This window comes from Balaenoptera borealis (genome assembly GCF_965194805.1).
Source record: "Balaenoptera borealis genome assembly, chromosome: 11".
Lineage (NCBI taxonomy): Eukaryota > Metazoa > Chordata > Mammalia > Artiodactyla > Balaenopteridae > Balaenoptera > Balaenoptera borealis.
In genome coordinates this window covers 101241236-101269111 of record NC_138868.1, presented here as the reverse complement: position 1 = coordinate 101269111, position 27876 = coordinate 101241236, and the positions used below count along the sequence as shown (strand labels likewise).

Here is a 27876-nt window from a genome sequence, read left to right as displayed (position 1 = left end):
TGCACTGGGCAGGAACAGCCCTTCTCTGTCACCTCCCGTGATCGGTCACTGGCTGGGAGCACCTCGTAGAGACTGTGGCCTTGGCACCAACACTGCAGAGGATCCAAAGGTGCAGCATCTGGAGGTTGTCAGGCAGATGCTGTCCTCACAGTGGTTCTCTTAAAGGCAGGTCTGAGCAGCAAGTCTCTGTGGCTGCCGCAAAAGTCAGATTTTGTCAGAGAAGGCATTCTGAGTCTGGCAGAAACTCAGAATCAGAGCAAATTAGAAACAATCAAAGGGAATGGGAACATGTCATAATAATATTAAAATTCTAAAACAATTTCTAAAGACCTCAGAGGATATTCACAACATTACCACTCTGGCTAATGGGTTTATGCATCAGCCCACCTAGCTTGGGTGCCAGGGCAGAGTTCCTGAGGCATTAGGAATTGTGTCCAGTTCATCTCACCATACCCAGAAAAGAAAAATTATTGAGTCATCCACCTAATTCCCTGTGGTCAACTAGGGCAATCACCCCACAGTTCCTCCTTTCAGTCCTTCTTCAGAATTCTGCTCATGGAATTCCAACACAATGCCCTGCGCACAGCAGGCCCCCTGCAGGCATGGTCCAGCGTCTAGCACAGAGGCTGAAAATTGTTGCTTCCCAGGTCTGATAGCTCCGTTCAAGGCAGAAGGCCATCTTAGTCCCTATCTCCGCTTTGTGCTTTTCCACCATTTTCTGACTTCAACAGAATGCTCATTTAAGAAGAAATACTTTGGGGTCTTATTCTGAGCTGAAGATTTTGGAGCTAGCCATTACATAGGGCAAGGAAACCTGCTGGAGTTGGTAGACAATACAAGTCAAGGGACCGGAAATCTGAGTCAATAGGTGTTTTCTTCAGAGATCAATACTAATATATTTAGTGCTATTGAGCATCATTAAGTATGTATTGGTTCTTTTTATTCTCAGCTAAAAATCATTCTAAGTGTATTCTGCATGCAAATGAGTATTTAGAGCTGATGCGTTAATGCCCTGTCTCCAAGCATGGGGTGTGTGCCCAAGCTCAAGTTCATTCACAGAATGAGGAGCCAGTGAGCTGTACTGAGCTGTCTTCATATGGCTCGTCACAGCTTATCATGGAATTCTCTCCTGTTGACTGGGTAGTCACGTGCCCTTCTAATGCCAGTGGAAATTGAGAATATGCATTGAGTATGAGCTATGGTATCCTATAACCAAGAGTAGTATTTGGACACTGTCATTTTGAGACCAGAAGGACTTTAAGAAGTGAAATGCAGCATGCACTTCTACAGACAGCCCCATTTGGCTCTCCCTACAGCCTATGTCTGGCCCTCAGCTCCCTTTTCAGAGTGGCTCAGGTCTACTTGGGCTGAGGAAGAAAGAGATGACTTTTTAATTCCAGAAGCGAGGCCAAGTAATAAATGTATCTGTAAACTAAAGGAGATATATTCTATCATCTTTGAGATCTCTTTTAAGGCAAAATCCCTAAGAGACTCGTAAGTAAAAATTTAGAGGATAATTATATTTAAAAAAAGAAAAGACCAAGTTCAAGTTGTTCAGCCCCTGCCAGGCTTCCATCAGTGGGTTTACAGACGTTTAAGCTCTACATACACAGGTAACCATTTGAGTTTTGATTGGAAAATTCTTTTCTGGTATAGAGTATATAATAACTTCTGTCCCTATAAGACAAGGGAGGCGTGTGCCTATCAAGCTCTAGAAGACTTCATGATACAGCATGAGATTTGGAGTCATAGGCTTGCAATCAAATTCTACCTGCCCCACATCATAGCTCTCTACCTTGCTGCATCTATAAAACAGATGCAATGAATATGGGCCTCTCATGGCTGATATGAAGCCTAAATGTGAGAACCGAAACAAACTGCTTGCTAATAGAATGTGATAGAAAAATGGCAGTTTCCCCCATACCCAAAGGCCAGAATCAGAATGGATTCTCTCATCATTGTGATTCTCCTTAATCAAGAGGATGAATGAATTGGGCTTTATGGGGTCATGGGAGACACAGGTAAAACCAAAGTAGAAGAAATTGGAGTTCCCTAAGTGTGTGATGAAATCCCAGAGAATAACATGCTCAAAGGTAAAAATCAACACCACTCTTCTCCAGCGTGGCACACCTCTCTGAGAGAGAGAGCAGGCTTTGCACACAGCAGGCAGAGAAACATTCTCCGCATACATCCAGCAGCTGCACTAACACATGGATCCCAGGACAGGTTACATAATCCCAGAACCAATAGCCAATAGTGAGCATCAGCTCTGAGAGATAGTCACATAAATAACAGTAAAGTTTAAGTATCATTATACTCTCTCTGGAAGAATGTCTGTAAACCCACATGACAGCATAGAAGGCGCTAAAATACAACAAGTTTTAAAACTGCATTATGTTAGTCATCTATTGCATGTCACAAATTATTCCAAACTCAGAAGCTTAAAACAGTAGACATTATCTCACAGTTGATGTAGTTCAGAAATCCAGGAGCAATTTAGCTGTGAGTCTCTTGTGAGTTGAAGTCCTGGTATTGGCTGGGGTCACAGTTAACTCTAAGCTCGAGTGGGGAAGGATCCACTTCTCACATCACTCACATGCTTGCTGGCAGCCCTCACAGTTCTCTATAGGCTGCCCGAGTGTCCTCACACCATTGCTGCTCAGGACAGGGCAGCTGACTCCTCTCAGAACAAGTGACTCAAAGGGAGGGTTGGGGGGGGGGAGTTTGGAAGTGCACCCAAGACAGAATCCACAATCTTTTTATAACCTAATATTAGAAGTGACGTCTCATGATTTCTACTCTGTTTGACTCACCAGAAGTGAGTCACTAAGTGCAGCCTACACTCAGGGGGAGGGGAAGGAAGGTCGACCTCTTAAGCAAAAGAGAGTCAAAGAAGGTATAAACGCATCTTTAAAACCAGCGCACGCATTTAAAAGAAGAATTCAATTCAGAAATTGAAGTGGTGGTCATGCAAAGATCTTGGATGGAAAGTAGACAATAGAATCTGAATGGATTCTATGTTATCCATTCCGAATAAGCTAGTGAGATCCCAGACTGTCTGGATGAGCCCGCTGTGTGCATAGAGCAGATTTCCTTCTCCCTCTGGCCCAGAGCTACAGGCTACATTTCTTAACCCCCTTTATAGCTACTTGGGGCTGTGAGTCTGAGTTCTGGCCAATGAAAGGTACAGAAGAGATATCCTCCCTTTCTAGGCCTGCCCCATAAAAAACTTCTTCCACACCCTTTTTCCTCTACTGAATGGAAATACTGATTGGAGATGATTCAAGGACTCAGTAGAGGGTGGAGCCATAAGAGAAAGGAGCCCAGGTTCCTAAATGAGAGATTGGAAGTTTGCCTGACAAGCACATCTGATTTGAATCCACATGAGCAAAACTAAATTTTTATTTTTTAAACCTTTGGAGCTTGGAAGGTTATTTATTATAGCAGCTAGCATAACTTATTCTAATTCACTGTCGTTTAAGAGAGGTAGTTCAAAGGTAATAGATGAAATAATGTTGAGTCTATAAGATCTTCTGAACATGAATTAATACAATTATATTAATCAAAGGGCTTTTAAAAAATTCAAGAATAAATGTATAAAATGGTTATTTAAAACATCTGCTGTGCCCTATGACTGATAAATTGTTACTTTGATTCTTGGAATAAAACCTGGGAAAAAGACCAGTAAATTTTGCTGATTATGATATGGAATCCATCATAGAGCATAAACTTATTAATCAATAAAACATATATAATCTACTTGGCTTTGGGGAAAATTGGCTAGTAAACAACATAGTATAATGGATAAGGGTGTAGTCTTCGGAGTTACACAGACCTGGTGTCCTTTCTGTAGCACCACTTTGAACTTATATAACCTTAAATTTCTTACTCAATTTATTTAAGTTTCCTAATCTATAAAATGAAGATGATGAGGAGGAGGAGGAGGTTGATGATAATAATAATAACAATTATATCATTTACATGATAAGATTGCAGTGAGAATTAACTGAGATCTCTGTATTTACATAGAAACTACACAATAAAGTGTTCAGAGAGTGTTAGCCATTATTATTATCATTGTTGCAATTTTGTTATTTTGGGGAGGGAAATTAATACTTTGCTAGTCTCTTTTGCTCTTTGAGGAGAGGTAAATAAGGTTATGATTAAGATAGAAGTAAAGATTATAATTAATTGAAGAGCCAAAAAGACCTAATTTACTAAGGCTAATGGGAACAGTCTCCTACAGGTCATATGAGAAGATTTTACTGTGACAGGTGAATTTTGTAGGAAAGTATAAGAAACAATATCCCCAGAACATATTTGCCAGATACAAGAATTTTTAGTCAAAATCTAGGAAAGGGATAATCACTTAGATATCCGTATCACTTAGATTTTCCTCTGGAGACAGCTGCAGTCATGAAGTGAGAAGCTCAAACAATGTGGATAAGAGAGGTGAAGAGAAGCTCCAGGACCTGGTGAGGTGGCCTGGCTGCCACAGCTAGCCCCAGAAAGAGCAAGTGGTGGGTCTGTTGTATTCAGAGGGAATGGACAGCTCAGGTGTGTGTCCTGCAGGTATCACACTGAGGAGAGAGAGTGGTCCATCTTAACAGGCAGCACAAGCTCGAGAAGAAATTGAGGTACTTCTCAAAGTTTTGTTGGCAATGTTATTGCAGGAGGTCAGTCCAACAGGCCAGGCCAATGCAGCAAGCTGTTAAGACCCAGCGGCTCTAGCCAAGCAAATGTGGTGTGAGGCATGGTCAGACTTTGAGCTGAGGTTGGAAGGGAAATTGAGGCAGAAGGACAGTTGTATAGTCTGGGCCAATGGGGATGACTGAGGTTGGGGAGTAGGGAGTGGATATTAAGAAATACTTTGACTGCCTTGCCACACCAGGAGTCAGATCAAGTTGGCAAACATCTGTCAGAGCTAGGGAGCTTGATTCACTTCTTTCAGAAGCCAGAATTCCCCAAGGCCTATAGGTAAGCCTCATCAAAAATAGATAGAGCTAAGGAAAGCTAAGAAAGACTAGGATAAGGGAAATGGTCATACACTAACTGTTACCTGAAAAGCTCTAAACACATTGAAGAGGACACATCAAGAGCTACAATCCACAATGAAGAATTCTCCTGACTCTCTGTGCACTAAATAATGCAGCTTCAAAATTCAGGAAGCAAAGTCCACAGAAATTACTAGAAACTCATCAGTAGAAAGGGACTTATTAGGCCTCTCTGAGTTAATGATAGATCAAGAGAGGATATTACAGACAACATTCTTTGATCAAAAATGTAATAAAATTAAAACTAGGAAAAAAGAAACCTATTATCTAGGAAATTTAGAAACTTTAAATAATTCTTGAGTCAAGGAGGAAATCAAGGTAAGAATTGATACCTATGTAGAAAATAATAATACCAAACTCTATGTGATACAGTTAGAGCAAAGCTCAGTGAAATAGTCATTGTTTAATATTGTTTACATTAATAAAAGAAAGATTTTTAAAGATTGAATTAAGTATAAACTCAAGAAGTCAGGAAAAAAAAGTAATCCAGAAGAAAACAAAAATAAAAGCAGAAATTAAAAAGGAAAACCAGACAGGGTAGAATAAATAAATATACTCAAGACCTTTAACATACAGTATTTGTCTTTCTCTGTCTGGCATTTCATTAAGCATATTACCCTCCAGGTCCATCCATGTTGTTGCAAATGGCAAAATTTCATTCTTGTTGATGGCTGAGTAATATTTCACATCTTCTTTATCCACTTGTCTGTTCATGGACACTTAGGTTGCTTCCATATCTTGGCTATTGTACATAATGTTGGTATGAACATTGGGGTGCATGTATCTTTTTGAAATAATAGGGGAAGGGGCAAGATAGGGGTAGGGGATTAAGAGGTATAAACTACTATGTATAAAATAAATAAGATACAGGGATATATTGTACAGCATAGGGAATATAGCTAATATTTTATAATAACTTTAAATGGAGTATAATCTATAAAAAAATATTGAATCACTATGTTGTACACCTGAAACTAATATAATATTGTAAATCAACTATATTTTAATTTTTCCAAAATAGACCTTTAAAAAAGTAAAATAAAACAGATAAAACATTAGCTAATCAAAGCACAGGTATATAAAAGAAGAAATAAGAATAAAGAAATAACCACAAATAAGAAAATAATCTTTAAAAAACGACTTTGCTCAGCTCTTTGCAGACAAATATGAGAACGTAGTTGAAATGGATACTTTTCTAGGAAACCATAAATTGCCAAAACTAACCCCTGAAGAGATCAAAAGTTTAAAACTACCAATATTCATAAAATACAGACAAATTTGAAAGAACTTAGGCCTAGATATTTTCACAAATGAATTCGACCAAACTTTAAAAACAGACGGTTTCAATGTTATTTAAAGCCTTGTGATTCGGAGTGGTTGAGGACCAGCATATGGGTATCACCTGCGAGCTAGTGAGACATGCACTCTCAGGTTCCACTGCAAACCTGCTGAAGGAAAATCTGGTTTTAACAAGGTTCCTTGGAGATTGCATGCACGTTAAAGTTCGAGAAAACTGATTTATACCAAGGTTTGGCAAACTATGGTCCATGGGCCAAATCCAACCCGCCTCTTCTTTTCATAAATAAAGTTTTATTGGAATACAGTCACACTCATTTGTATATGCTTTCCCACTACACTGGTAAGCTGAATATTTGGGGACTGAGACCATCCAGCCCACAAAGCATAATATACTTACTGTCTGGCCCTTTATGGAAAAAGTTTGCCTACGCTGATTTATACTGCTGCAGGACATAGAAAAAGTGAGAAAAGCTTCCACTTCTATTGATTACAGAAACATCAAGTAGGTCACAATAACTTCAGACTTAGCCAATATTTCACAAGCAATAGATAGCAAAATAAGATCACTCTCGCTTATGAATAATAATGCAAAAATGCAACCCTGTTAAATATAATTCAGCATAAAAATCATAAGATAATACTCTTAAGTATTGTAAAGGAAATTGACAAAGTTCAACATCATTATTGATTTTTAAAACACTTAATAAAATGGGAATCAATGAATAGATTTCCTTAGCATAATAAAATTCATGAATTTAAAAATTTTAAAATTCATGAATTCATAAATCTGGCATCAGGCTTGATGGGGAAACAATAAAGTGATTTTTTAAAAATCACACCATTATCATTACCTGCAGACAATATCGCAATCCTTAAGTAACATAAAAGGATCAATTGAAAAAATTATGACAATAAGACAGTTCAGGAAGACACATGTATTAGTTATCTCTTGCTGCTTGACAAATTACTGAATCACTTTGCTGTACACCTGAAACTAACACAACATTGTTAATCAACTATGCTCCAATATAAAATAAAAAATTTTTTAAAGTCTCAGAATGGAGAAGTGTTACATCTAACTCCACTTTTTGGCATGGTAAATGAAATATAAATAAAATTTAAAGATTGACAAACCAGGGGAAAATATTCCCATATTCCAAATGGCTTGTCTCTTTAATACATACAGACTTCCTTGTTAAAAGTCCTATGACCAATAACCCAGAACAGTATTAGACTAAAGTCATGAACTGACAATCCACAGAAATATAAATAGTGTTTAAACACATGAGAAATGCAAGTGGAAACCGTGAAATAATATGTTTGTCAATTAGACTGTCAAAGATGAAAAGGCTGGTGACAGTGCGAGGAAGGAGTCGGTCTTGTGTGTTTGCCCAAATTGTATGGGAGGGTTTGTTGTCAGATTGTCTACAGAGGGGCGTCTGTAATGATCTATCAAAATGTAAACAGTCCACATCCTTTGACCTAGAAATTCCACCTCTATAAATTTTTCCTGGTGATATACTTGCACATGTGTGAAATGATTTATTACATTGTTTGTAATTGCAAAAAAATGGGAACAAATTAAATATCCCTTGATAGGGGCTTGGTAAAATAAAATATGATACATTCATGGAAGTGAATACTAGGTAGTGGTTTTAAAGTGGGGTCATCTCTCTGTGTATATTGAAGAAAGATCCGTAAGACAAATTGCAGAGCAAAAAGTGATGTGTGGAATAGTGTGTATGCATCCATTTGCAGAGGGGGAAAAAAGAATAGTGTACATACACGCTTATTTATACATAGAAAATTCCTGAAAGGAGAGGAATGGAACTAAGAACAGTGACTGCCTCCAGTAGTGTCCTGGTCGTATGAAAGAACCTTGAATTATATAAAAAAAAAAACAAACAAAAATAAACAAAAACAAACTCTGAAACTAAGAAGCTAAGACACCTGATCTAATTTAGCACCGAGGTATAAATTGTAAAATCCTCAGTGCTGGCCATTTGAAAATGGAGAAGTGTTGCTGATGTGCAATTCTGGACCTAATTACTTTCTTGCTAACCACTAAACATTTCTCTCCAAAGGTCCTGCTACACAGCCAGTCGGAGAGAGGGAGAGGGAGAGGGAGAAATGTGGCTTCTTATCAACACAGCCCCACAAATCCAATCAGCACCCTAGAACTGCTTACCTTGTGCTTCCTGAGTCATTTCTAATGAGAGATAATGATAGCAAGGTGAGAGGTCTCAGGTGGGTGTCAGGAAGGACGCCAAAATGTAGGCCAGGTCAATTTTGATTCATTGCACATCACATTTTTCACTTTTCCTTCCTTTGCACATTTATAGCTATTAGTGAGGAATTTGGGCGCACTGCAAATACAAGCCAGTCAGCAAAATTGGCTTTAGATCCCTCGTGTATGCATTCTGGAACTGGAGATCTAGATGGAGAGAAACAGAGGCCATCCTCCAGGAGATGCTATGGGACATGCCTGCTCTCAGGGATACAGGGGCACACACTCTGGGAGCAGGGCAGGGGCTCGAGGGTGGGGAGGGAAGACAGAGCAATCCTTACCAAAATATATAAACATAAAATTTGCCCATATGTTTACTGCATAGTGAGGGAAGTGTAAAGTGAATAAAGCTGGGGGAGGCTCATTAGCAAATATTTTGTGGCTCTGGAAACACAAGGGAAACTATGTGATTTATTATATAGTCAGTAGAAATGTTGAACATGGAACTTCTCTTGAGTACTTACAATAGGCCTGTCACTGTTGTAGGTCTTAGGGATATGTCAGAACAAAATGCAGCCTTGCCCCTCATGCTGATTACATTCTAGCAGCCAGGGCAAGGGGCTGGATACGGGAGATGGTACATAAATAAGTAAACACACCTATGAGATAATATTAGGTAATGAACAATCTAAGGGTCAATTTGCAATGGTAAGGGAAGAGAAAGACAAGGGGTAGTAAGAGAGTATTTTAGATAAGTGGTCAGGGCAGCCTCTCTGATAAGGTGTCTGATAAAGTGACATTTGATTAGAGACCTGAGGCAAGTTAAGCAGCAAGCCATGAGGATATACAGGGGAAGTGCAAAGGCCCTGAGGCTGAAGCATGACTTTCCCCACACAGGTAAAGTATTCAGCAAATAATGATAAGAAACAATTGAAACAAAAACATACCTTCCTTATGATTATGTATGCATAGAGATATATATCAGGAAAAACTATTAAAAAATATAAATCCTTATAGTTCTTCAGTGAAGGGATAAAGACTATTTCTCAGGGCAGGCAGTATCTTTGAATTCCTTGTGTCTGATCCAGCCATGCTTGGTATTTGTAGAATTTTGGTATCTGTAGAAACAATATCTGATGACTAAATCAATGATTTTCTTTGAGAATATTTTATTTATCATTTAAAAAAAAGAAAACAAAATGGCTGTTTTTGAAAAATCATGTTTGTAATAGCACATTGCGTCATAGAGTTTCTCAGAAAGACCTGACTTTAGCTCTGGGCCAGCCCAGGATGTAATTGGGGAAGGGGACGGAAAGCTAAATTTTACTGATTACCTAACAACTGCTATATATTTGTATGTGCATTATCGTGGGCAAACCTCAGAACACCCCAAGGACAAAGGTATAGTTGTTCCCATCTTGCAGTTTAAAACAATGAGGCCAGGGAGGCCAGAAATTCAGTTTCTAGCTCATGGACAGAAGGCCCGTAAATGGTAGAGCTGAACAGCAGACCTTCTGCCTCCAAGTTCAGACCTCTGATGATCACAGTTATGGGGGGCGGGGGCGGGGGAGGGTCTACTCTAGACCTCCTCCCTCATGCCCAGTGGTTTTGAGTACCACTTCCTGGTCCCCAGTATTCTCCGTGCTCCTTGATTTTCTCAAACCCTCCCGGTGACGTACTTCTTGGGAGCTGTTCTCTCTGCCATCCCCATGTCTGATCTTTGTGTCCAAAGCTCACCATTTCGCTCTTACTAGCGGTGTGACTCTGGGCAGGTCATTTCACCTCTCTGAGTCTTATTTTTGTCATGTTTTAATGGACATAACTATGTGTTGGAATTGTGGTGCAGAGTCAATGAAATCATTCAAAGTCTTTGGACCAGGGTCTTATATATATGGCAGATACTCAGTAAATACTGGGTGAGTCTATTTGTGACCATCTTGGGTCTGGGTCCAGCTAATGATTGACTAACCTGATGAGTGAATCCTGGATTAGCTGCCAATGATGATAATAGCATAAAATAGTGTGCCTCCCCAATAACATTTTCAATTTAACATGAATTAATTGCTGATGGTGTGAAGGCCAATCACAGTTGCCAGAGAAGACCTCACTGACTTTCCTTACCTTGTCATTCAGTGGGAAAGCAGCACATTTGTTCAGAATTCATTAGGCCATGACTTAGGCTCAGAGTAAATTTAACATGTAGATTGATTGTCATAAATTGAATGAAAACCTCCTGCTAAGAAGACACCAGTCTGCATATGTAGCCCTCAAACTTAAGGTTCAGAAAAAAAAAAGAAACTCTTTAGAACAGTCTAGAAATAAGTCTAGTGAGCCCTGTTTTCTGAAATCTAGGATTTATCTTTTTATATAATAATTTTATTTTCTTAATCATCTTGACTGACAGCAGGAGAAGGGGATACGTAGACAGTCTAACAGGTGAGCGTCACAGTTTGCTAGGGCTGCCACAACAGAGTACCACAAACTGGAGGACTTAATGACAGAGATTTATGATCTCACAGTTCTAGAGGTTAGACGTCCAAAGTCAAGGTATCAGCAGGACCATACTTCCTCTGAAATTTGTAGGGGACACTCCTTCCTTGCCTCTCCTGGTTCCTGGTGTTTGTCTGCAATCCTTGGCAATCCTTGGCTTGCGGATACCTCAGTGTTGTCACATCTTCTCCCTGTGCGTCTCTTCTCTTTTGAAGGACACCAGCCATATTGGATAAAGGGCCCACTCTACTCCAGTCTGACTTCACCCTAACTAATTAGGTCTGCAGCAGCCCTATTTCCAAATAAGGTCACATTCTGCAGTATTGGGGACATATCTTTTTGAGGGACATAATTCAGTCCATAACAGTGGGTCACTAGCCTTCCTTGAAGTATAGAGGGATACAGGGCCGGAGAGCCAGGCAGGTGATTTTAGTTGCACACTTTTCTAACCACACTTTTGTCTCGCACTTCAGAAAGTATCCTGGAAAGGCCATGAGGGACTACAGCTCCTAGAGCCTGTGATGACATGAGAGGGGTAGAGGTTACCTCTCTCCTTCTTTCTCACTGTAGGAGGCTTGCTTCTGCAGATGCCACAAGTCTCAAGCTGGGCTACCCCATTCAGATGACTTGGAGCCACAGATATATAACTTTGGGAGCCAAAGTGAATGACCCTTTTCTGTTTCCATTTTAATAGCCAGATTTTTCAATCCTGTGTGTGAGAAAAACATATTAAGTGTGCTCAGCACTGCTGATACTACTTTTATTAGGTTGAATCATATAAAGTTTCCATTTTTATAGACAAAAAATGGTCAAGTATTGGCACTCTCACATGGTTCGACCTATGTATTCCATTAGATGCTGTCATGGATGAGCCGTACTTGGCCCTAATTATTGAAATTGATCCCAAGCCTTTGAACTTTATACTGGGCCCAATCCTACCCTCATGTCCTACAAGGGAACCACTGAGAATGTGTGCGCCCTCCCATGCCCAGCAACCCTATGAGAGGCACACGCTCAGAAAAGAAGCAAGGATTTGGAGTTTCAGAAAGATCTGGATTCAAATTATTCCTGTTAGTTCTAGGATTTGACTTTAGAGGCCCAGTTATGTAGGTTTCTTAGGGTCTCAGAAACCTTATCTGTGAAATGGGTATAAAACCTTGCAGGATTGTGAGGATTACATTATATATGTATTTAATATATATACTACCAACACATAGTAGATGTTCAACAAATTTTGATTCCCTATACTCATGACCTCCATAACCTCTACTATAATCCCTCATAATCCCAGGAACTGCTCAGAGACAAGCAGAAGCAATGGGAAAATCTGCAGGCCTAATTAGGATAACTAAGGATTACACGATAATGGGACAAATAGACTACTTGGCATGTACCCTGTTCTTCTGGATCCTACAGCAGATACCGGTCTCAAAAAACACACCTTGAAACCCAGTTACTGAAAGACATCATCATTATGTAGTCTTTTCTCATCTCACAATGAGTAAACTCCATTTGAATTGCATACATGATGTGCCTGTGTTTACACCAAATGTCATTTTCCAGCATAGTAGTTCTCAACCTTTTTTCTGTTGGGACACACATGACATGGACATAAATTAGCATATATGGCACTCTCTTTGGGGGCTATTCAGAGACTCTCTAATTCCCTATAACCACACTTTTCTCTTCCATTTCAGAAAGCATACTAGAAAGGACATGATGAGGCGGCATTCTAGAGATAACCTCCTTCGATATTTTCCAATTAAATTTTCTACAAACTTGAGCAAATTATCCACAAGTGCTATGGTTGTAACCCACCTGAAACTCGTGTGTGGTACGATACTGAGGTTCAGAGTCAGTCTTCTAAGAGATGCTATTATCATGACCATTCAGAATGGTTCAAACACACCGAAGCCACTAGACAATTCAGATCCCAGGAGACAGTTGCAGTCTCCTACATCTCATTTAGATACTTCTAGGTGCTCTGACCCAGAGTGAACACACGGAGTCAGGAGAATTGCACACACTGAACAAATGGATCTTTTTCAATGACAGTGTGTTGGCACAAGTGGTACTCCTGCCTCTGTGTCACGGAGGCAAAGCAATGAGGTAGAAATAAAACCACCACAGGCTCCTTGACTTCCAGCATATTCTATATATGCAGTATTGCTACTGATATGATCAATGATATCTAACCACCAGAAGCAGTCTGCCCCATCTTTTGGCACTTAAGCATTCTGTTCAGCTAATCTACTTTCCCCTTTGGTCAAAGCCATTTATTACCACTTGTAAGTAATGTGACTATGGGGGATGCTATCTGGGGCCACTGGAAGCTGCCATGGTTTACAGCACTTGGAACAGACTCAGACATTGTAAGTTGAAAAAAAAACCCAAAAAACACAACAACTCTTTAAGCCAAACCCAAACCTTTTACAATTGAAATTATAATAAATCACACATCCTAAATCTTCCTGGAAGCAGGACTCAGGAAAGATTTCCCCTCTCTCTCTGCCAAAGAGCCCCTTAATAAGGGAGAAAGATCACGAAAAAGCACAATGGTGTTTCAGCTGTGCTCAGGGCTAAGATAGGTAGTCTAAGATTGGGTCAGTTCTTAAGACATGGAGGCCGGGCATTGGGATAAGGATAGATAGAACAAAAGGGAAAGGGAAATGGGAGCATGTTACTGCCTAGCTTTAACCATCAATGGCTCCCAATCACATCTAAGATACATCCACACTGAGCATGACGTATATCAAGGCCCTCCACGTTCTACCCACACCTGACATGTCCCTCTCTGTACTCACCTCTCTGTACTGCAACTATGTGTTTGCTTTCCCTATTAGACTGTGAGGCCCTTGAGGTAGGGAGCTTGATTTAGTAAACTTTAACCCTTAGTACCTAGCCAGAAGCCCAGTAGGTGCTTAATCAATTCTGAATAAATGAGGAAATTGACCCTGGGCTAAAGCTGTACATAAGCTAAAAGGGCCAAGTCGAGAGAAATGAGCCTCAGATTTTGCATAGTCTGAAGAACTCATGGGCATGTCCTTCTCTTCTGCCAGGCACTATCAGCTATTTCAGGGAAGGCTGTTATAAAATGTGACCGTGAAATAATGTTTTACTCTCTTCCCCACAAATGTATCACGATCTGCGATCCCTTCTAAGTCCTCTCCTTGGGAGGCTACATGTATATTTTTAAATGGCTGAATTTGCTCAAGACGCTTCTTGGCCTCGGAATTGTGGTCAGATTCAGTTTATATGCCATACAAGAAAACCAATCTAATTCCTTTATAGGCACATTATTTCCAAAACAATATTCTCCCAGCTTGATTGCCCACGATATTCATGGGACACAGCTTCAGGGCAACTTTTTTAGTAGCTTCCCACAACAAATCCACCCTCTGAAGATGAAGATGTGCCACATTTGAAGATATTTAAGAGAGAGTGCCAAGAGTGTCCACACACGATTCTAAAGAAGAGTTCCAAAAATGCTTTGAGCAATTTCTCATTATCTTGGAAATAAGCATACATCTATCAAGGAGAGTACGTTGAAGGCAATAAGGATTGTCTATTCTAATGTGTGCCATAAAAATAAGCAGAACTTATTGAGCGTTTATTATGACTGAGCAATGTGTGTGTGTGTGTGTGTGTGTGTGTGTGTGTGTGTGTGTGTGTGTGTGTGTGTGTTAAGGGTTCTTTCACTTTAATCCCCATTTTATAGACAAGAAAACTTAGGTTTAGAGAGAAGTGACCTTCCTAAAGGTCGCGAAGCCAGTAGAGAAAACCTGAGATTCATGTACAAATTTGTCTGACTTGTTCTTAATTACTGTGATACATGTTGTGTTATAAGCTCTGCTCTTAACCACTGTGACATGACCTCTGCATTTTTATTAAAATATTAGGGATGCTTGTAATTTATATCTTCATCCTAACTCATACTTCTTTTTAATCAAAATGTTGCCTAGTTCAGGGCTCAATAAATACTAGTTGAATTAATAAACCTATGTCAGTGGCGGTGATCCAACCAAGACCAGGCAGAAGGGCAAAAAGAACAATAGGCCAAAGTGATACAAGATGGTCCAGCTCATCTCATCCCCAAACTAAAGCCATGCTCATAGCAAAGAGCAGTGGGTGTCAGAGAAAGTGCCTGGATGGCTTCCTGCCGGCTGCAGCATGCGGCTTTGTGAGTTGTTTGCTGTTTCATTCCCAGTAAGCCCCTGCAGGGCCCTGGTCCTCAGTCCCCTCATCCAAACATTGGGAATGGGTACATTCACCTCTCTTCTTCAGCCTTCCCCATGCATATTTATAAAGGACTCTAGAATCCTGGTATCCCATAAAAATGCAAAGTATGATTATTATTAATGATACAGTTAGCAAGAAGGACATTTGTTATTTCTACTCAATTGGTTTCCCCCGGGAGCAGAAACAATTTTTTTTTTGGCATAGTATTAATGTGCCATCTTTGCAACTTTGATCATCTGTCATTTGCTTTTGGAGAAAGTTGTGCCACTGTTTCAGGCAGCACCCTGCCTTTTCCTCTGCAACGTGGACACTCTCTGAGCACAAGCTGCTTCATGGTTTAGATGAAACTAGGGATCTTTATTTGATTTCTGGTATCAGGAAACCATTTATTAGGATCAAGGCAGTTAGGCTACGAGACTTCCTTTCTTGCCTGGGTAGTCACTAGTTGAGCAGGCAGCCTGGGCTCATAAATCTAGTTTTATTTCCCCATCTATTCACCTAGAACTAAGTGATTTTTTTTTTTTTTTAAGGCAAAGGGGGAACACATTTCCTTATGTAAGCACTCTTCCTCCGGCTCGTAATCACCATTGTTTCTTAGACAAGCTAGTGAGCAGCCGAAGCAGGGAGCCATTTCTATCCCGTGCATCACACTTGTATTTTCAGAGTTTACAGAAAAACACTGCAAACAATTTGGGATTTCCCTGTAACGATCCACTTCCTCGAAATAAATCAAAATGGATTCAAATGTGCATTTCAGAGACAAAAGGGCTTTCTGCAAATATGTCTTTTCCTAGGCCCTTCAGAAACTACCTTGCCTCTCTTTCGGGCCTCCATCCCCCTCTCCCACCCTCCCGCAAGCCCCCCACCCCGCCTTCCCCTCCTTCTTAAGAAGACTTTCCCAGGTCCCTCTTGGCTGTGGTTGAACGACGTTGGCTCCTGTCCACGCTGCAACAAAGACCTGGCATTCCAGCTGTCTGAGTCTAATCTCCAGTGTCAGCTCTCGTTAATGTGTGAGCGTGAAATCAGAGGGGGCAGAGCTGCACGGAATATTAAAACCATGATCAGAATTCCACTGAAATGCTGAGAGTCTGCAAGCACCATTAGAGGAGGCTGTCAAATCAAGGCTTCGCATTAAATAAAAGAAAAGATTTCTATCAGAGGAAAATACAATCAGTGAATCGCTGAGCTAAATTAGCATTTTTTCAATTGGAGATCGAAGTTGATTTATTGTTCTACACGACATTAATGTAACTATGTGCTTGACCTGCTAAGGCAGCTACTTTTTCATTTAAATGGTTTCTTTCCTTCCCGGTGCAAAGGCTGCAATCATATTTCAACTTTGCAGAGTGATCAGAAACGTCGTGGAATGCTGCAGAAATGTCTTAGGGCGGCCTTGCCTCCCCTCCCCTCTCCTTCCTTTCCTTTTTCCAACTCTAGCGCCTTCCTCCTCCCCTCCCCTTCCCCCCTTAACCTCATGGCTGGTGGTCAAGGTCACAGAGGAAGAGTAATCTCAAAGCCACCAACTTCAAAGCTGCCATCAAAGAAGCCCCTACGTAGCCACTGAATTAAAAGGGAATGGGGGAGGGAGGGCTCTGGGCACTGGCGTTCATATCTGCAAGAAAGGGCCCCTTAACTGCCCCGTTGGTACAGCCCAACCTGGGCGCCCTACATCCAGTTCTTCCCTGCCGGCCTCTCAATACGGGTCTCTTCTCATCCTCCCCAGTCCCCCTCCCCACACACACATCGCCTGAAGATAATATACATTTCCAATTAGCAGAGCATATTGTAGTCATGTTCTCTTTTACTGCCCTAACTATCTTCCTTTTGCTAAAAAGCTGGGCCGTCATTAATGAAATCCTGCAGTTCTGTTAATCCGAGATACAATGCTCCTTTTCTCTCTCAGCCTCTCCCAAACATAAAAAACTACAGTTACTTCAGCTCCCCTTTTCTGTTTAGATTTCTTGTCATTTGTCTTTCATTACATACCTGATGTAGCACAGTAGCGGTCGAAGTTCCTGGACATAGAGGGAAAGGACGCAATTATGTTCCTTTTCCAATGCGCTGTTTGCAAAGGCAGCTGGCATTTTCTGGTTTTGTTTTGTTTTGTTTTTTTCTTTCTAAAGCGCACTGATTTTAATCTCTGGAAGTTGATGAATATGTTTAGGGTACTTTCGGGGCCCCAACATTTAGCAAGCTTGTTAGATTTTAAACTAGCTGGGAGCCCTGGAAGAACCCTGATAAATGAGATTTCAGTATTTATCTGCAATGCCTCTTATGAATTACTTCATTGTATCCCACAGTGAGAAAAAGGCAGGCCTTGGAGGTGGGTGGTGAGGCTGGCATTTGCCACCCTTTACCAATAGAAATACTAACTTTTAAAGCAAAACAGACATTGGACCAATAGCTAGTGTTTATATTTTATCTTTCTTCCCCCGACCACCAAACATCCACCTTCTGAAATGATCAATGGAGTAAAGGCCTATATCTGGGGGAGGCATGAGGGCATTGTCAGCCCCGTAGATCTGCAGGACCTTAGGGTATCAGGCAAAGGAATAGAATAGTCACTGCACACAGGGCTGGCTGTGGCCAGATGAGGTAGAGCGTAGCCGCCACTCTCCAGCCCTCTGGCCTCTGACACAGATGGAGTCACTCCAAGGGTCAAAGGCCTAGAGACAAAGTCCCCTCCCACTTCCATCACAACTGGACCTAATTGGCGCCCCTTGGTCAGGCGAGAGACCGCGGAATGAATGGTCAGGATGCTGCCCTTTGCTCTCACTCAGTGAGGGGGCCTCTGTGCGGCCAAAGGTGAGGGTCTTGGCAGAAGACTGCTTAGCTGGCTGCTGAAGACACGCCCCACTAGTCCCTGTGTACCTGCCGCCATTTTGTCCAAGTTGCTTACCCTTGCGCATCTCTTACGCCGTTTAGAAAGTTACCCTCTCTTATGGGGATATATGTATATGTATAGCTGATTCACTTTGTTACACAGCAGAAACGAACACACCATTGTAAAGCAATTATACTCCAATAAAGATGTTAAAAAAAAAAAGTTACCTCATCTCTTCACCATGTGGATTATCACTCAAATCAACCACTGTACAAAAGACGTGTGGATTTCATTGTCCAAAGGCAATAAGAGTGTGGTCACTAAATACAGAAAAAGCTTCAAATCGGTCATTTGCATCTCTCTTGGACAGTCCCCACAGCGGTTCTCTAACGAGAGCCAGTGTCCTTGACCAGGGATTCTCGTGTCGCTTGACAATCCACATTTATTAGCCCTCAGGTGGCGTCACAGCACGTGCCTCTCATATTTCCCACCGACAGAGCGATCATACGACAAAGCCAGCCTCCTGAAGGACCCAGATGCAAAACTCAATGATTTCCTGCGCTCACAATTGCCATGGTCACTCGTTCCCCAAACATGATGCTCCTCTCCTTTACATGACAGTCTCTTTCTGAATATAGCTTTATTCATGGAATTAAGGACCTTCAGATGATTTGGGTCACTTCTGCTTCACTAGTGCACAAAATGGAGCCCCAGCCAGCCCCCAGAAGAGATAACGCAGACACTTTGTCAGTCACCCCACATGGCCTGCAACACCTTGGGAGCCCAGCAAGCAACATGCACCTCAAAGGCTAGGAGGGACCAGGTCCGAATGTCCTTTAGGGCAGGAAACACAGGAGGAAAACCAGTTTGGTAGCAGAGGCAGACTCTGTGGAAGGTAGCCAGACTGCCCAAGACACTGGTCTAAGAGCTTGGCTCAAGAAATGCTTAGCACCAGAGACACAGCCCAGTGGGCACTTGGGCAGGGCAAAGGATGAGGTCATGAGATCAGCCCATTCCACACAAAAGCTCAACACACCAAGTCTACCCCAGGGAGAAGAATGCTGTGGCGAGTGAGGCAAGAGCAGAGGCCTGCCAGCAGCTGGGTTTTGGGGAGAAGGCTCAGTCCTCAAGGAAAATGAAACTGCTGCCAGAATAGATGTGTGGAAAGACCAAGAAGCACATGCAAAGCAGCAGCCCTGGCCGGAAAAGCTGTCCTCATCTGCTTCCCCATCCTAGGAAAGGGGTCCTAATGGTACTACCGCACAGGGCTATTGTGAGGATTAAATGCCTTGAGATCTGTATCCATACCTGAGTGTGTGTGTGTGTGTGTGTGTGTGTGTGTGTGTGTGTGTGTGTGTTAGATCACACCTGCACATGGAAAGCCACAATGCTCATTCGGCACCATCAAATACTCAGGGCTCCTCCCAGGTGTATCATTTAGTTTTTTTAATAAAAGAATGAAACAAACATTTATTAAGACTGTCACACAGGATGCTAGACACTTCCATATGTTATTTACTTAATTCAACCTCACAACATTCATTCAATCATCACAGCAACTCTGTGAGGGGCGTATGATTACCTCTCCTTTTTACGTTGAGGAAATAGAAGATTAGGAAGGCCTGAGTAACTTCTCCCAGGGAAGACACCTAATCATGGTAAAAATATTGAAACTCAAGTTCCAGGATCTAACTCCGAATGACTCACTCTTCAAAAATACTAGAAGGATTTGAAGCATCTATTCTCAGCAGTGGCTTTTTGTAAAATTGAGCCTCAAAGCCTTACATATGATTAGAAAGAAACATCAGTGATGCAATACCACAGTAAACTCAAGGTAGGAATTATTTTATTTGGAGAGTAATAACTAATACCTAGCATCTCTTGAACAGGTGTGTAAAGTGCCATGCAGTGTTCCACATACGTAATTGCAGGTATTAACACATTTAATCCTCACACCGACCCTATAAAATATGTTCTATTATTATCCCCATTTTAAAGATGAGGAAACCTAGGCACAAATATATTAAATAACTTCCCCAAAGTAACACATTTAACAAATGGCAGAGTGAGGATTTGAAGCCCACCAGATCTGGGCTTCGAATTCCACACTCCTAGCCACCACGCTGTGCTGCCCTGGAGGAGAAGGAAGCATAATTCCTTGTCATCATTCTAGTTCATTACGGAGTTTTGAGAAAAGCACATTGGAGCCCTGCAGCTATATTTGAGCCAAAAGAGATTTTCAATGCAAAAATTACAAACTTAATTATAAAGCTCCCTTTTATGAGGTTTAGGCCACTAATAGACTTCCTCCTCCTGTTAGAATTCTCCCAGAACTAGGGAAGATCTGGTCCTACAAGCTTTGGGGAGGTGGGGGGCAGGAGAAATAAAGGCAGGAGAAATAAGGTGACAGCCAGCACTTGGATCACATACCGACTGTGGAACTTCAGACAGAGTAGAAGCAGAGTGCTTTTGGAGCACTGGAAAAAGTGATTCATTCTCACTGTGGGAAGGCATGGTGAAGAAGTGAAAGGAAGGGCTCCCAAACTGGCCTTCAGGAATGGGAGGGATTTCCATGAGGAGAAAGCAGAGTGAGCTCCATCCCAGGCTGAGGGCCATGCGTGAGCAAAAGCAGAGAAACTAGGAGCTCCTAGAAGACAGGCTATACAGAGGGCTCACCCCTGTGTCTTTCATAGCCCCTCCTCTAGTGCCTGGCTCTGCCTGGATCACAGTAGGTGCATGATAAATGTTGAGTGAGTTGGACAGACCATGCTTTCACGCATGCATGAATGAGTGAAATCAAAGTGCAGGCCACGTCCAAATAATAGCAAGTCATCCAATATGGCTGACATTGGTCTCCCAGCGCATTTCTGTGGATCCCAGAGAGTGGTTTAAACAATGAGCAGATCTGGTTCCTGAGGGCCTGGGTCTCCCGTCTCTCACCATGCCACCGCATCATTGCGATGTGTGAGAGATTTGTTTGGAGTGAGGAAAGCATATTTTTGTTTGCATTTGCTTAGCACGTTGATGTCGCACATTTTGCTATGAGATGTAAAGTCATCTGCATGCACCGGTTGTGCAGTAAGAGAAAAGTCAAAACAAGCGTCAGGCGGGGTGTCAGCCACATGGCCCAGGCAGACTGTCATACTTCTTTGCCCGTGATTGCTGCCACCTTCTCGCTCCTCTTCCCCCCACTCTCTTCCTTGTTCCTGAATCCCCACACCTGCATGTACAGTTCTAAGGGTCTAATTTCTAATCGGCTTAATTATATGTCAAGACAGTGTCTACACATACTGCAGATCCAGGATGGCAATGCCCGCACCATTCACCCCTGTGGATAAACAAACTTTGCATCAGTCTTGACTGTAAGTAGGTGCGGGTTAAGAATCCTCAGGAAGCCATCCTACCCTGCATCATAGTATCACCTAAAAAATAAATTTAGCAGTGTGCACAGGCCAAATGATAATATTTTCTTTTTATCATCTAGAAATACCCCCATTCTTTCAGCTCCATTTCATCCAGGTCAACATCAAGACTATTAATGTCCTGAAGAACATAGACTCATGTTACCAATAGAGATAGCTGTGATACAAGGGGTATCTGTGTAATCTGTGAAATTTTGGGTCAACCACTTAGTTTTCCCCAAACTTATAAGTAATATAAGAATGATAATAACATCACAGGGTTATGTGATGTTATTATAAAAGTAAAGGCCATTCATACTCATTCATTTATTCAAAGAAACTTTAGTTAGTGTTCATTTTGTGCCAGAGATGACACCAGGCTTCAAGATGGAGCAGATAGCAAAGCAGACTTCGTTCCCGCCCTTGTGGAACTTAAAGCCTACAGGAAGAACAGAGCATCCTCAGGTGTGATGACGGCTATGAAAGAGCTGTACGGGTACTTGGAAGGGTACATTAGCCAAGAGGGAAAAGAACATGGGAAGGTTCTGTGCCACAGAAAGCATGATGCATTCATGGAGATGAAAAAAGCCACGGATGGATGAAGGATCACAGATAATGAATGTGAGAGAGCTTAGTAAACAGAAAAGTGCTGTGCAAATATGAGGGATTTCATGCTAATAGAGATAATATCTTTTGGAAAAGATCGTCCCCAATGAAGCTCCTGAAAGATTGGTAAAGGAGATGTGTAGAGACAAAAGAGACCATTTCCACTTCTCAAATCTCATCTTGTAGGCAAGCATCTATTTTATCAACATCTGAGGCTAGATCCACAGAAGAATAGATCAGGAGCATCCAATGATTATAAGAATGATAAAGAGGAAAGCTTGTACAAATGCCCACTGCCTTCTGGATGTCCTCTGGCAATATTCAGGCCATTCATGCCCAAGTTCACAGGCTGAAAGATTTCATTCCATATACGTTTTCCTGCTGCCACATCAAGATCCTGCCATCCAGCACTCATACTTGTCCATTTATTTTGCCTTTGTTTTAAAACACTGAACCTGATTAGAATCAGATTTGCTCATATACTGTGTACAAGGACGCATCAAAAGTGACACACCAATAAGTGGTTCACAAGTTCCCCCTTAATCCAGGACTCTCACAGCCTCTGGAAGATGCTCATTGTAGGCGTTGGCCATCTTTGGGTGCTACTAGAAGGCAATCATGCCTGGTTAATCGTCTGAGTGTTAGGAAGTTCCTTTCTACTTCCAGAGAACCAGAGATCCATGGAAAAGACTTCCAGGGTCTTCTAGGAGCCCTCTTACCAGTTCAGGTGTCTCTTCTGCGACAGACCTAACAGCTAGTCAGGAAGTCTCCTAATGAACACTTCCAATGACTGGGGAGCTCACTACCTTGCAAACCACCCACACCATGGTTGAGCCACGGGTCTTCACACTGGCTGCTCCATGCATTGGTCTTAACTCTTCCTTTGCTAACCCAGAGAATAACACTGTTCCTCCATTCAGCATGCATTTATCGAGCATGTTCCTGGCTCCCTCTTATGTGACAAGATTCCATACAAAGACATGTAGAACAAAGCTTCCTCCTTAAGAAGTCTACCATCTAATGAATTTGGTACACTCCCTGTGTTAGTTTGCCAGGGCTGTCGTAACAAAGCACCACTGATTAGGAGGCTTAAACAACAGAAATTTATTTTCTCACAATTCTGGGAACTAGAAGTCTGAAATCAAGGTGTCAGCAGGGTTGTTTCTCCTGAGGACTCTTCCCTTGGCTTGTAGATACCATCTTCTTTCTCCCTGTGTCTTCACCTGGTCTTTCTTCTCTGCATATGGGTCTGTGTCCTAATCTCCTCTTCTTATAGGGACGCCAGTAATGTTGAGTTAGGGCCCACCCTAATGACCTCATTTTTTTTTTTTTAAGTTTAGTATTAGTTGTTTTGTTTGTTTGTTTTTTATACTGCAGGTTCTTATTAGGCATCAATTTTATACACATCAGTGTATACATGTCAATCCCAATCGCCCAATTCAGCACAACACCATCCCCACCCCACCGCAGTTTTCCCCCCTTGGTGTCCATATGTCCATTCTCTACATCTGTGTCTCAACCTCTGCCCTGCAAACTGGCTCATCTGTACCATTTTTCTAGGTTCCACATACATGCGTTAATATACGATATTTGTTTTTCTCTTTCTGACTTACTTCACTCTGTATGACAGTCTCTAGATCCATCCACGTCTCAACAAATGACTCAATTTCGTTCCTTTTTATGGCTGAGTAATATTCCATTGTATATATGTACCACAACTTCTTTATCCATTCATCTGTTGATGGGCATTTAGGTTGCTTCCATGACCTGGCTATTGTAAACAGTGCTGCAATGAACATTCGGGTGCATGTGTCTTTTTGAATTACGGTTTTCTCTGGGTATATGCCCAGTAGTGGGATTGCTGGGTCATATGGCAATTCTATTTTTAGTTTTTTAAGGAACCTCCATATTGTTCTCCATAGTGGCTGTATCAATTTACATTCCCACCAACAGTGCAAGAGGGTTCCCTTTTTTCCACACCCTCTCCAGCATTTGTTGTTTGTAGATTTTCTGATGATGCCCATTCTAACTGGTGTGAGGTGATACCTCATTGTAGTTTTGATTTGCATTTCTCTAATAATTAGTGATGTTGAGCATCTTTTCATGTGCTTCGTGGCCGTCTGTATGTCTTCTTTGGAGAAATGTCTATTTAGGTCTTCTGCCCATTTTTGGATTGGGTTTTTTGTTTCTTTAATATTGAGCTGAATTTTGGAGATTAATCCTTTGTCCGTTGATTCGTTTGCAAATATTTTCTCCCATTCTGAGGGTTGTCTTTTCGTCTTGTTTATGGTTTCCTTTGCTGTGCAAAAGCTTTGAAGTTTCATTAGGTCCCATTTGTTTATTTTTGTTTTTATTTCCATTACTCTAGGAGGTGGATCAAAAAAGACCTTGCTGTGATTTATGTCAAAGAGTGTTCTTCCTATGTTTTCCTCTAAGAGTTTTATAGTGTCCGGTCTTACATTTAGGTCTCGAATCCATTTTGAGTTTATTTTTGTGTATGGTGTTAGGGAGTATTCTAATTTCATTCTTTTACATGTAGCTGTCCAGTTTTCCCAGCACCACTTATTGAAGAGACTGTCTTTTCTCCATTGTATATCTTTGCCTCCTTTGTCATAGATTAGTTGACCATAGGTGCGTGGGTTAATCTCTGGGCTTTCTATCTTGTTCCATTGATCTATGTTTCTGTTTTTGTGCCAGTACCATATTGTCTTGATTACTGTAGCTTTGTAGTATAGTCTGAAGCTAATGACCTCATTTTAACTTAACTACTTCTTGAAAGACCTTATGTGCAAAGACAGTCCCATTCTGAGGTTATGGGAGTTAGATCTTCAACATATGAATTTGGGAGGGAGGACACAATTCAGCCCATAACACTCCCCTTTGCTTGTGCAACTCTTCAAACATTTAAAAATAGACATCATATCCTTCCGCTAAGCTGCTTCTTCTTGAGGGTCAACATTCTCAATTTCTTTGACTTTTTATTCCACTGTATGGCCACCAAACCCATCACTTTCTTTGTTATTTTCCCATAGAGACACTTTTGTTTATTATTGTATCCACTAAAATGTGGGGTCCAAAAGGGCACAAGGCAATTGGATTGTTGTCTCACCTGAACTGGTGACACTAAATAACTATCGATTTAGCATTTGGTTAGGTGTATGTTTCAGTAACCATCTTGTACATTAACTCATACTGACTTTGAAAACAACCAGAATCCTTGGACGTTACAGACTATTGTTTGTCATATAAGCTTCTGTTTTTAGCAATAGTTTCTTTGAAACAAAGCATAAAATTCTGTGGTTATGAACGGGTTGACCAGGGTAGGGACATGAACAGTCTGGAAGCAGACAACTAGAAAAAATACGCCCAGCTTGCCAGCCTTCTATTAATCAAACCCTTTGAAGATAGTGGTTTAATCAGGCAAGAATCTACCTAATTGCATTACCATTAGGCCCATATTACTCCATGTTACCTTGGAACCAATTATCAAGTATCTTAAAATTCAAATATGTATCTCTGTGGCAGCGTTTCCCAAAATGTATTCCAAGAAACATTTGATCCTATGGAATTCTCCAATTAAGGATGATGAAAAAATTGTTCAAAGCATTGTGACTATTTCTTCTCGAAGATGTCTAAGCTACATTGTCATATAAAAGGCTATTGGGTGTTCTAGGGTAAAGAAACCTATTTAACTTTATATAACACTGCTTCATAAACTTATTTGAACATGGAACACTTTTTAAAGTTAATACATAATAACATCAATAGAACTCGTTTCTGTGCAGTGTACTTTGGGAAACATTAGTCTCTAAGCCAAGCTAACTTTTACCCATAGAGTTTTTATTTTCATAGATTTCACTTAGCCTTCTTATAGCCAAGCAAATGCCAAAACATTCCCTCTACAGCTCTCCCCTGTTCTCTGAGCCTGTTTTTTTTTTCCTCTATTTTTCCTTTTCTCTCCTTTTTGCACATATGTAGCACTTCCACCAGTTTCCTTAAAAACATGCAAATAGCAGATCATACAGGCTAATGGAACTCAACCCTGGGGCCGTGTACTCCACGTGGGGTCTTGAACAGTGTCAGGTGAAAGGTTGTGATTAAAGTTTAGAGGATGATCAGATTTCTGGGAGCAACTGGGGTTGGAGTTCAGGCAGAACACAAGGCATGGCCAAATTGCCAGTGCTGCAGGGGTGCTCATGGGTGATGAGTAAGGAAGGGAGAGAGAAAATTCCAGCAGTAATGCTTCATTTAGTATTGGACATTTGCTCTGCACTGGACACTGTACTGTGTTCTGGACACTACAAGCAAATGATCCATATTCCCTTAGAGTTCATTGTCCAGTGGGAGAGACAAACAGGTAAACAAATAATTATAAGTCACGGTAATAAATATTATAATAAAAGTGGGTTTAAGCTGTTATTGGAGCAAAGGAGGAAACTTATGAACCCTGCCCAGAGAGTCTCATTCTCGCCTCCATTTTCAGCCTTAAATGTGCAAGGGCATTGACACTGTGTAAGTGATTGGGACTCCATCAGAAAGGGTAAGAGATTCAGGTTATTGGGCATCTCCAGTGCACTCCAGCGTCCCACCTGAAAACTTTGTGTCCGAGTCAGGGAGCGTCAGGAAGCACAGAATCAAGGGACCAGCCAAGATAATGTCATAAAGCCCCTAAAAACAAAGACTTCCTGGTTTGATGACTCTGAATAATAATTTTGCTCAATTAACTGCCAGGTCTAGTACCTGGCCTTTGAGCAGCCCTTTACAGTTCACAAACTGCATTCACACCTCTTACTCTCAACAATCCTGTAAGGTTCTTGAGATTGTCCCAATTTATAGATGAGGAAAAAGCAGTTCAATGAGACCAAGTCATACGTACTACACCCACAGTAAGTGGAAGGAAAGAGAAATTAACTCCCCACTTCTTCAGACATCAAGTTCAGTTTTCTTTGAAATGAGGAAATTTCTGAGAGTATAAGAGAAATAGCAGAGGAAAAACCTGTTTAGCAATATTCCCAAAGGTAGATGATGAGAAGGGGGCCAGCCAAGGAACGCAGGGTGGAGACAGTCGTTAACCTGGATAATAAAGAAAGAACTGCATGAGAACTTTCCCTTCCGTAAAGTTCAAAGTGATTAAGGGAGAGACATATCCCAATAACAGTCTCCAAAGTAAAGAGCGTCCCTGCCTTTATTTTACGGGTGAGAAAACTGAGGCATAAAAAGAAAAAGTGAGTTGTCCAAAGACAGTTTCTAGGCTGGAGATAAACTCCGTCTTCCCTGCCATGAACACAGGGGCAGTCACGGGCTACCAGTTCCCACTCACCTGCTGTGACTCCCTGGGTAGATATCCTTTCCCACCCAGAGCTGAATGGTCCGTGGAAGAGAAGACATTTCTTCAAAAGAAGTCATCCTTCACACCACGCCACTTTTGATAGCAAAGAGAAGCCAGGATGTGAGTGCCCGTGGCTGGTATCTCAGGCTCAATCAATTCTTTTCATCTTATCATTGAGGAAGATATAAAAGGAAAGCGGGCACACAATAGGGATGAGTTAACGTAACCTTTCACAGCCTTTTGCCTGCCCTGTCTTCCTCCTCCCTCTCATATTCTCTGTGTTCTTGGCATAATTCTTTCCCAGCAGCTCCCTTGAGCACCTTTCTGCTCATTACTTTACTCTACGTGCCTAGATAAATCTCCAGATGATTCACTCCCTCCAAACCCACCTAATCTGATATGTCAGG

General features: G+C 41.4%; 1 long non-coding RNA gene across 2 annotated transcripts; it reads right to left on the bottom strand.

Annotated features, from left to right (window-relative positions):
• Positions 1-32: 32 nt before the first annotated feature.
• LOC309604873 lies at positions 33-27450 on the bottom strand. Of its 2 annotated transcripts, none has more exons than XR_014231108.1 (3): positions 24891-27450; positions 17296-23455; positions 33-9698 (listed from the first exon to the last, which is right to left on the bottom strand). It is a non-coding gene; the product is annotated as an uncharacterized lncRNA (long non-coding RNA). The 2 variants fall into 2 exon arrangements; XR_014231109.1 differs by having other exon boundaries at positions 33-1432.
• Positions 27451-27876: the final 426 nt, after the last annotated feature.